This window comes from Mesoplodon bidens, assembly GCF_964165515.1.
Source record: "Mesoplodon bidens genome assembly, chromosome: 19".
In the NCBI taxonomy this organism is placed as follows: domain Eukaryota; kingdom Metazoa; phylum Chordata; class Mammalia; order Artiodactyla; family Ziphiidae; genus Mesoplodon; species Mesoplodon bidens.
Window position 1 is genome coordinate 41,800,804 of NC_138179.1, and position 8,989 is coordinate 41,809,792.

Here is an 8,989-nt window from a genome sequence, read left to right on the forward strand (position 1 = left end):
CTCACAGGTAGGGCTCTGACCCCAGCGTGGGCAACCCAAGGCCCCCTTCTCACCCTCGGAGCCCGTCTGCCTCTGGGAAGAGGAGGAGCTCATGGTGGTCTTGTACCCCTGCCCACAGGAGCCCTGGGCTCAACCAGAAGGAAGCTCGGGACAGCTGAGCCATCTGCCTGGGCCCTGGGGGCTGGGGAGCAAAGGTTCTGAGACGCTTGTAGGCTACCAAGAGCAAGGTTGGAGGGAGAAGCTAGAGGACACTGTTGGGGAAGCCTTAGGGAGGAGGGAGAAGGCAAGAGGGTAGGGTCCCTGAGGAGGGCCCCAGCCCAGCCTGCCAACCACAGTCACTTGCCAACTCCTGGCAGCGCCCACTGCAGCTCCCACACAGCTCGTTCTGACCCGTACCTTCACTGCCCCACTCACTCAGTCAATAACTGTTTGCTGAGCACCTCCTAAGTTTGCTGAGCACCTCCTATGTCTGGAGATGCCAAAGTGAAAAACACCACCCCAGTGCTGTGCTCATGGACAGGCTTTGTGCAAAGATTCTCTGCTGTGACCCAGGCCTCTTCCCTCCTCCAACCTTATCCCTGCCCTGGAAATGTCCAAACACCTCCTCCGGGAAGCCTTCCAGGTTATTCCCACCCCCTGTGACCTCTATTTTGCTCAGTCTCTCCTCTAACCTTCTCTGAGATGCTTGCTGAGATGCTGCTGTGAATTGATAAGCGGGCGAGCACATGGGGCATCTTTGTGTACACTTGAGAGTGGACCAGCAGACACCAGGCTCCTACTCAAGTGGGATGGAGAGGAAGCTCCCTCCCAGAGCCTCGTGAGAACAAAGCTACAGGACAGCGTCAAGGTGATTCCACAAGGAGGAGTGCCACACAGAACCCACTCATTCCGACCACAAATATTAGAGAGCAGCGTGCAGGTCACTCTCCCCCAAGGGTCCGGGGAAGCTGCCTCTGCATCCCCAGGATGAGCCCCCTTGCATTCACACTGGCAAGCTTGTATGTGTTTCCTGCATATTCATTAAGAAATATTAGCATGACATGACCGTGGGCAGGTGGGGGTGGGAATGGCGGGCGGGGGGTGGGCTGGACCCACCCTTGGGTGCAGCCCGACGTCTGCGCCCAGCAGCCTCAGGTCCCAGATGTCCCCACCGCCGCCACCACCACGGTGCCCTTCTCCTTGTTACTGCGAGCCCTGGGAAGGCAGACTCAAATGAAAATTCGCGAAATGTAATTAGGAAGGTAAATTTCCTGGCAACAAAGATTACATAATGCGCCCCACAGTCAAACACCTGCCGGGAGATCTGGGTTGAGAACTGTTAATTAATTCGTCGGTTGGGTGGCCCTTCTTGTGTGGGGACATTTGTGAGCTGGGGGCAGTGTCTCCAGGAGATTCCCCCCACCCTCCCTGGTGGGGAGCCGTCTTGGCACAGCGGGGGAGTCCACTGCACCCCTGCACTGGGAGGGGCTGGAGGGAGGAGGAGGGAGGAGGACAGGGTGGGAGGGGAGCCCCCGGCTGGCAGACCTCTCGGTCAGTGGGGCACAACCTGCACCGAGGAGACGGGTCCACCCTGTGCCACCGTAACCGAACTTTCCAGGCACTCAGGCCTCCGCCTCTCACTCAAGCTCTGTCCACTAGGGCAGCCGGGCAGAGCACTGCCCGGGCAGCAGAAGGCAGGGAAGGTGCCGGGCAGCCTGGTGGACCCCGCAGTGCCGTGGCCTGAGAGCGGCACCCCCAGCCGGGCCCTGCACGTGCAGTCAGGACCACGGGTGTGGGGCGGTGGCCCACGCGACGGGTGTGCCCTCAGGCAGCCTGTCCTGGGCGGGGGCCATTCTCCTCACAGCCTTAAACCCCACACGGACAATTCTCTAAACACACATAAAAGCGGGGTCCTCCCAGGGGCCCAGGGATGGCACACACAGCAACAGGCCTCTGAGCTCGCCTGTCGGGCCTCCTCTAACGGGGTCTAATGGGGCCGCAGTCTCGCCACACCTCACCAGAGGCGCTCTGTGTTCTGCTCTCAACGCCCAGCGGTCAGCCCATGGGGAGGCACCCTGACACACGCCCATGGTCACACACACACTCCACGTACACACAGGCTGACGCACATGCATTCCCCATGCACACAACCTCCCTTGTGCACACACACACTTTATTCACGTGCCACGCACTCACCCCATCCCCCAGGAGCGTTCACACACACAGCTTGGAGCAGGTGTCTCAGCCCCGGCACTACCGACGTTTGGGGCGGCTCGTTCTCCCATGGGGCCGTCCTGGGTGTCGTAGGCTGTGCGGCAGCATCCCTGTGCCCTGCCCACTAGATGCCAACAGCACCACCCTCCCCAGGTGTGACGAGCAATGTCTCCTGACACTGCCACGTGTCCCCAGGCGGGGACAGAATCAGCCTCAGTCGAGCACCTTTGACCCAGATGCCCCTACCCTGCCTGGTCACCAGAACGTGCATCCACGTGGCCTCGCACGGCTGGCCCGGCAGCACCGCCTCTCCCTGCCGGGGCCCTGGCGCCTGGCCTGGCTGCACGGGCAGGCCGGCTCCGGGCCCCGGTCGGCGCCTGGCTCCTGGAAGAGGCAAGTGTGGATCTAATCTTCAGCTGAGTAAATGTCCCTCATTAATGAGTTTCTTTAATTAATGGAGTTTTGGGGTCTGCTCCACTTGCTTTATTCCAGTCACACTGTGCCTCCTCAGCATAAAGCGGGCCGTTTCCTCCCGGGTAATTGAGGGAGCCGCGGCCGTTCCTGCCGACGCTGCACTTTGCTGATTGCGCCTGTCAACTCGGGGCTGACAACTCCATTTTTAAACATTTCTTCTCCAGAAGCCACGTGCACATGCGTGCTCGCGCACACACACGGGGGCAGGGCCCCGGCAACCCTGCTGCCACCGTCACAGCCGGGCACACGCATGCTCTGTGCACACCCAGAGCACTGCCGGGGCGCCCAGAGGCACATGGGGCAGAGCGCGTGCAAGGCAACACACCAGCACACGCGTGCTCACACCCGTGTCCACACTCGGCCCTCGCACGTGCACACACCCCGGGACACTCAGAGCCAGTCTAGGCCGGGAGTGCCTGGGAAACAACCAGAGTCAGGCAGACCCTGTCCGCCTGCCCGCCTACACCTGCCCTAGAAGAAGAGCTTGTAGGGGACACTGGCACACCAGGCCACACCGTCCCCAGGTTCCCCTGCAGTCCAGTGACCCTGCTTGGCTGCCACCCGGCTCCAGTGGCTGCCCGCCCTGCTGTGACCGGGCGCCAGCTCTGGGCTCCAGGGCCTGGAAGGATGATTTACTCCCTTTCAATGGCTCATGAAAAGCTCCCTGAATTAAAAACATTTATCTTCTGCTGCTGACGAGGACACTGGGCTCTGTACCCATGAGGCTGGGCAGTCAGGGGTCACTGCTCTGCAGCCAAGGAGGGGGATGAGCTGCCCTCTTGACTCCCCTGTGGGTAGGACAGGATGGGACAATTCTTTAGGACCAGGGCTTGGCCCTGACACCCAGGTGAAAGAAGCAGGGCCTCCTGCAGGGCAGAAATGGGACCTTCTGGCACCAGGAGCCTGGGGAGGCTGTGGCCAGGGCACAACGGAGTGTTCTGCAGGAATGACGCCAGAGGGAGGGACAGTCACACTGCCTGTGTCCCGCTGGGACGTCCCACCAACTTGTCATCCCAGCCGGATGAAGTGGCTGTCATTATCCCCATAGTATTGACGGGGAAAATGTGGCCGAGAGAAGCAGAGGAAGAGTCTTGTGGTCTCGCTACCAGCAAGTGATGGGGCCGGCTCTGAGCACAGCTCTGCCTGGCTCCCCTGCCCACCCTCCCTGGTTCCACGCCCCTGCCAGGCTGCTCCACCTCCGAGGGCAGCCCTGCTTACCCAGCTCTGATGGCCACACATCCGTTTACCATAAGCTTCCTGCCCCTTCTCTTCATAGGCTCCTCCCCACACCTGAGGGACACGTGGTGTTCTCCATTTTACAGAGGAGGAAACTGAGGCTTGGAGAATTTTCCCGGAATCACACAGCTCGTCCGTGACAGAGCTCCCAGTATCTGCGCCCCGAGAGCTGGCCCTGGAGGGTGAAGCCTCAGCAATGCCCAGCCCTTGCCGGGGCAGCTCCAGGGAGCCCCAGAGCCAAGGTGCCACTGCCAGCTGGGTGCCAGATGCACATGTGCATCTCCGGATGCCCGTGTGGACCAGCGGGCTGGAACGGCGACCTGATGTGTGCGGAGCACCTACCAGGCCCTGGCACTGTCCCCTACATTAGCTGCAAAGCACAGGGCGGCCCTGGGAGTATTAGAGTCCTTGTTTTTGCAGATGGGGAAACTGAAGCTCAAAGAGATCGGGCTAAGGTCCCACAGCTCAGAGAGGCACGGGGAGTTAGATCCCAGCTCACCCGCAGTCCAGGCCATTTTCCCTGGACCAGCACTTCCCAAGGCATGTGCTATAGAACTCTAGTGTTCTGGAATGTTCTAGAAAAGGCCCTGAGAAGTTCTGCAGGAAAGGTGTGTTTAACGCTGTTTCCCAAACTTCTCAGACCCAGAATTCTTTTTTTTTTTTTTTTGTCTAAGGTCTACCAGAAGCTGAGATCTTTGGGAAACAGAGGCAGACACCATGCTGGGTTTGGGGGGTTGGGGGCAGTTGGCCGCTGCTGGGAGACGCCATGCTGAGCACCCTTGCTGAAAGGTCTCAGGCCCCTGGGAGTGGAGCTGGGGGCTGCCCCTCCTCTGCACCTCCCACTGGGAGCTGAGGGCCAAGAGGGCACAGGGTGGGGACCAAAGCAGTGAAGGAAGAGGCTTTGGAGTGGCTGGCTTCCCAGGATCAGGTCCTGGACACCGCATGCAGTGACCAGTTCCTAAGCACCCACTGGAGACGAAGCTCTGTACTGGGGGTGGGTGTGGGGGGAACCCCAGGCCCAGCAGCGTGGTTCAAAGCAGCTGTGAACACAAGCAAAAACAGGATGCCAGGCCAGAGAGGACAAGAGAGAGCCCCCTGCAGGCTGGGGGCGGGACTGAGAGGGGTCAAAATACACCTTGTCCTTTCTGTAATAATTAAGAATGAATGGATGTACTCCTAGTGTAACTGGAATCAGTGAACCCCCCCCCCCCAAAAAAAAAAACAGGAAGCTGGAGTCAGGTCCAGTGAATGCTTAGAGCACAGGAAAACTGTGTTCATGGCCAGCAGAGCTCCATCTGCCACTAGGAGTTACCTGGAGACCAGAGCAGAGGGGACCGCAGAGCTGGCGAGCTGGCAGGCAGAAGGCAAAGGATCTGTCTGGGGGGCCGGAGGGTGTCTCCTGAGCATCTGATTCTGAACTTGCAGTTATATCACAAGCGGCCGGGGCTGGACTTCTTTTTTTACAGAGACTCAGACAGGGTGATTATGGGACCTGAGGTCACACAGCAAATCGGCAGGTGAGGGTCAGGAGGCGAGTAGGGTGGGGCTGGGCATTCTGAGGTCCAAATACAGCAGAACCACAGCCATGTACCCGGGACAAGCAGGTCTGAGCTCCACTCCTGCTTAGCTGAGAGTCCCTTGGCAAATCCCTCACTTCACTGAAGCTCTGTTTTCTCATCTGTAAGGCAGGTATGAGAACAGAGCCCACTTGGGCGGCTGTATGAGACAGGAGGTGTTCATGCAGGTAAGCGGATAGCAGAGCCATGCCCAGTTAAGTGCCCCAAACTGAGCAATGCTGACAAAAATGAGCGTATTTCTAATAGTTCTGCTGCCCAGACACCCCAGGGAGCTTTGGAGAACCTGGCCTCCCCTACCTGATCTCAGGGTAAGAAAGAGAAACAGGTGAGTGAGAAGGGGAGGCACTCCCGAGAAGGGAGCCGGCTTTGCAGGCCCAGGTGTGGAGTTCTTGCCTGGTGTCTTTGAGTTTGTGGGAAGAGAGGGAGGGAAAAAGTTGGAGCTGTTTTCGTTTTATGATGCTTTTGAAATACCATCTGGATCAAGGGAAATTAAATATTGCAGCTTTTAACTAGAGCCACACTGAAAACACAACCTCGCAGTAAATAAAAATACGATTTACCACCATGACGCTTTCATTTAACAAAACCCCCTGTGCACCTCATTTGTAATTATTCCCAAACTCGGTGAAGGATGGCCCCCAGCCCCGGCCCCTCACTCTATCATCTCCCCCCGAAGGGCGGGGAGGAGGCCAGGGAGCCTGCAGGGCTGGGCCGGGCAGGTGAGAGCCACACTGTCCCGGGAGGTGGAAGGGGTCTGAATGTGGTTCATTATGATTGAGATTAAACTGAAAAATCAATTTTTAATTGAATGTATTCTTTGAACAGGCCCTGTTGCCCATGGCTGAGCACTAATGGAATTTCCATTCTAAGCTGCCCCTTCTCTGTGGATGCCCCCTCCTCACCTTGCTCACCCCTGCAGGACTGACCAAGCCCATGGATCACCCCCAACCGGGGCAGCAACCTGACTCAGCCCGTGGGCTTCCGAGGGCAAGGTGGTCGAGACCACCCCTCTGAAGCTCGTGTGGGTGGGAAGGGGTGAGAGCTGGAGGAGAGCCAGCTGTCTCTGTGCAGACCGGCCGGTTGTGGGCAGGAGGCTGCCTGGGGTCTTCTGAACAGGCCAAGAGCTGCTGCTTCTTGACCCAGCCTGGGGCTCTCACAAAGCAGGGAGAGGGGCAGGGCTTTCACACCGTGGGGTTCTGTTCTGCCTCCGGATCCTTACCAAGGGGCAAGTCCAAGGACAGGGGACAAGAGGGTCCCAGGGAGTGCTGCTCCCTCCCCCAACCCTGCAGGCCCTCTCCCCTACACCCTTGTCCTTGTCCTTGGGACAAGAACACAAGGTGAGGGACCTGGGCGGGGGCCAAGGGGAGACCAGGAGCCAAGGGCTTTGTCTCTGCACTTCCGCCTGCCACTTCCCCGTGGGCCTCTGAGGACTGGCTCACAGGATGTGGTCCTTTTATCTTTCTCTTGTAGGGGAGCTGGCTGGGTCTGAGATGGACTCAAGCCCCAGGAATGTGGGTCTCTGTGCCTGCGTCTTGGAGAGTCGCACACCCGGGAGAGGGGACCGGTGCTGACCTTTGCTGGGTCAGCTCGCTGGAAGCTCACCCTGTTCTCTGCCCTCGCCAGCCTCCTTCCTGCACAGGCTACCCAGGGGTCATCCCAGCTCACGGGTACAGCACCTGGGTAACCAGGATGCTGGCTTTCAGCTGTGTTGTCCTGGGGGTGGGTACAAATTGGGTTTCAGGTGTCTCCTTGACCTCCCCCAGTGACCCTCACCTTCGACCCTCTTTACCTCACGTTTCCCTCTACTTCCTGAGGCCCCCAACACCCTTGGGTAGGCTCAGCCACAGCATGGGGGTCTCCTGTGAGGCATGCTGCCACCCTGGACCACGTGGAGTGGTTTGCAGACCCAGGCTGGGCTTCAGCTGCCAGAGCCAGGGTTCCCTCCCACCAGGGAGACCTCTGCTCTGGCCCACAGGTGACCCACTTAGCCTGTCAGCCGACTCAAACCCATGTGTGGGGCTCACCAGGGATGGGAAATGGGGGGTAGTCACCCTCCAGCAGAAGCCCCTGGCCTGAAAGCTATGGCCAGTTTTGCACCCAAGGGCTGGGCATGCTTTTGGTTGGAAGGCCCTCTGAGGCCCTCCTGCAGGAAGCGCTGTTATGAGGACCCCCTCTCTATTCTTAGTCTACAAGGAGCCCGGATAAAGGGCTCCCGCGCTCACTGTGAGGGTGCTCCTCCCGGCACCCTGTCCTTGTTTAACTGTCCACCAACCTGCGCAAACCCAAAGCCCCTGCCTGCCCCATCGTTCCACTCAGGGACGGTCCGTGAGGGGAGGCTGGACCACAAGGCAACCCTCGAGATGCGGGGCCTGCTCGGCCCACGCCTGGGGAAGGACAGCAGGATCCCTGTGGCTAGTTCTGCCCAGGATACCCCCTGCAGAGAAGGACACATCTAAGTGACAGGGCCCAGCACTGGCCGTGAGGAGATGAGAGCCCTCCCTGGACAGGAACTGCTCAGTGTAGGAAGAGGGATGCTCTGGGCAGGCAAGTGGACGCAGGGCTGCCCTTCCCCTGTCTCTTGTCCAGGCCAGACTCTCTGAGCCTGGTCCATAAACTGGGAAGGGGAGCCGATGTCTGCCCACCTCTGAGCCGTTACCAGGCTCCCAGGCAAGGAGACGAGTCCACCCGTGCTCTCCCCTTTGGCTAGTTTTGCGCGAGACCAAGCGACTCTACAATGACCCCTGGGGGCTCTCAGCACATCATTGACCCATCCTCTGGGGCCGTGAGGGGCTGCCTGTCCCAGGAAAGTCGGGTAACTGCTCAGGAGCCCAGAACACAGACCCTGCCTGCTGGGCAACGAGCTCTGGCCGGGGCGTCTCACCCGATGGCTCACCACCTCTCCCGGGCTCTGGATGAAATTGTGATTCAGCCGTGGGGGGCAGGCCTGAGCTTCTGCATTTCAAATAAGCTCCCAGCTATACGTCTATGGACCAGTGGTTCTCAAAAGTGGCTGCACACTGAAATCACCTTGGAAGTTTTAAAAAATACCAGTGTCTGCATCCCATCCCCGGAGGGTCTGATGTCATTGATCTGGGGTGAGGCCCCGGCACAGGGGTTTTTTAAAGCTGCCTCGGGGATTCAGATGTGCAACTGAGTTTGAGAAGCACTGGCTTGGACAACAGCCAGAGGTGGCCTCAGGGGTGCCGGCTCTCTGGAGCTCTCTGGAGCTGGCCCCCAGCCTCTCACTCCTGCTGGGGAGAGCCTTGCCTCCTTGGGGCCTGCAGAGGCCTGCTGGGCACTGACCCTTCACAGGGTGGTGGCTGGAGAAGCTCTTCCCACACACCCCTCCCTGCCCCCCTGCTGGTTTCTCTTGGGCCAGTTCTGGTTTGGGGAAGCCCATCCGGGTGGCTGTAGCTGAGGCTTGCCCACATCCTGTCATTTTAGCTCAGGTCGCTACTGACACGTGGGCCGGTCCTTCTCCGTGGGGGGCTGTTCTGTGCACTGTAGCA